Here is a 2500-nt window from a genome sequence, read left to right on the forward strand (position 1 = left end):
CTCCAGCAGGCAGCGTGGGCTCCTTCACTACATGCCTGTGGCTGTTGGACAAGCGTATTATTATTACCATTAGATCAGTATGGCTCCCAAGCCATCCCTCGTCCATCTGGCTCCCCATCCACCAAGAATATAACTTCTCAGCAGGTGATACTCCTCAATTACAGCAGATTAAAGCTTTATTGTAATGTCCGTTATCTTCCAAAAGTACAAAAACTCAAAGCAAGGAAGAGGAGGTCCTGATGGATTGCAAGCTGTACAGCGTTTATGATATTAGTGACTAGCATTGTCTGTTCATTGTCCAGGTAAACACGCACACCGAGAGAAGGGAAGGATAGCTGTCATGTAACTTGTTCTGCCGCCACCATTTGTCACTGGTGCTTGAATTATTGGGGGAGCCTCTCCCACAGGCTCAAGTCACTGGAAGGACCGCAGGACTATTTTCCTGATGTTCTGTTGTGCCCTGTGTGTCGCAGTTGTAGTAGCAGAATGGCATTGTCATACGTCTGTGAAGGTTTATGTTTATCCAGGTTATAGTATAGATTGGCCTATCAAATAACTACCTAATTAACCTGTGGCCACCGGCCATATGCATATACTGTATGTGTCAGCACAACAAGGAAGAGTCAACGTCGTCTGCAGCAGAAATCTGATAGAACAAAGTTCAGACAAGCAGTAGATGCTCTTGACTCCACTTTGAGATATTTTGAGGATCAGAGAGACAGAAATATATCAGAGGTTTTGGAGCAGCTACTGTGAAAAACGTGGTCAGCCAGAAGTCATCAAATACTGGTATGAACAGAGCCGGAATTACTCTCTCTGCTGCCCCAATGCCAGGTTCCTCATTGCGCCCCCCTTGTTTGCAGGCTGCATACAAGTGATCTAAGTGACATCGCCGAGATCACTTGTACAAAACAAGCGGCGGCTTCCCCGCTGTACATTTAGCTCTGCTTGCCCAAAGCAGGACTAAATGTAGAAAACTACCCACCCGGCGCCCAGAACTTTATGTCCCGGGTGTCGAGAGAGAGGAATTCCACACCCCAGCTGCCTCTCTACCCCCTGCTGTCCAGGGCCGGGCCTCGGTTGGCCTTGTGGGAAATACGACCCTGGGTATGACCAAGAAAAAGGAGTACATGGGAAAAATGCTAAGGGGAAAAAGGAGGAGGAGGGGTAGGAGAGAGCCGACTTCAAAAATCGTCACCCACCATGAAGAAGATAAAATACACTGCAGCAAAAGAAGGGTATTTACCTTTTAAAGCAAATTGACTCTATAAGAGATTTTCCCCTTCCTCTCCATCTGGATAAAAAAAAACTAAAGCCTACTCCGCTCTGGGTCAACAATAGGTAACGTACAGAGTACAAAACTAAGAAACGCACACAAAGTGCAAGGGTCAAGAGTAAGTAACAGAGGTCTACGATGCACACATATGACATAGTCCTTATACTCACAAAATACTCTCAATGACTCTGCTACAAGTGTAGGCACACATAAACCTCGGCACAAAGGATCATTGTAAAAACAAAAACTTAAACAAGCTTTGCTGCACACAAAAAGCTATCACTTTGTCTGAGGTTACCCTCACCTTCTTTAACAGCAGCTATTGAGAGGTTGAACACTTTGGTTAGGACTAATTAGAGGGAGGAAGAAAGGCTCTTCTCACCAACATCTATATAAATACCAATAAAAATACAAAATGTATATCCGTGTGTTTGTTTTTGTTTTAAATCCAGCCAGTAGGAAGTCTCTTAGTTCACTGAATTTAAGCTTATGATAGGTAGGTTCACCTATTTCACCAAATACCCCTTGCCATGTGTTACTGTGACAAACCTCCCTGGCATTTCAGAATGATAGTAATCCGCCCGTGTATATCAACCAATTGGTTTCACCCTCAAAAAAACTCACCGAAAGGTGGTGATTGTGCAATGTATAAGTCCAAATGCTCAAGGCATGCACCTCCGAATCCCTTCAGCTCAGCGTGGCTGGAGCAGGTAAAGACGGAGTCATCTCTTTTTTCTCTGCTCATGCTGCTATTCCAAGATGACTGTCAGATTCTCTGAACTTTGGAGAAACAAGAAGCTTCATAGGTAGACGTTCTCCCTCTTTCATGAGGTTCAGGGAACTTTGGCGTGACAAAATAAACTCCATACCATTGATGCCAGTGGAATAACATCAGCCCCATATGAGTTTCAATGAGATATCATTAGCTCCCAGCAGTGGCGGACCTAAAGCCCATCAGACCATCACCCCCCCGCCTCCTCAGAACCCCGTTGGATCATCATACCCCCCACTCAGATGCCCGTTGGACCATCATCGAATCATCCTCGCTCCCAAGGGTGCCCCTTACCATCTCATCCGCCGGGGCTCCAGCCTGTCCCAATCACCGCACTGAGAAGCAGAAGAGTCCAGGAGCTGTGCAGCACCCCGGACACACACCCCAGACACGCCAATATTTCATGGGGTGGAGAGTACGGCACAGGAAGCAGAGACTGCAGTCGATGCATG

This window comes from Nanorana parkeri, unplaced genomic scaffold, assembly GCF_000935625.1.
Source record: "Nanorana parkeri isolate BGI_ZX_2015 unplaced genomic scaffold, ASM93562v1 scaffold980, whole genome shotgun sequence".
NCBI classification, from domain to species: Eukaryota; Metazoa; Chordata; class Amphibia; order Anura; family Dicroglossidae; genus Nanorana; species Nanorana parkeri.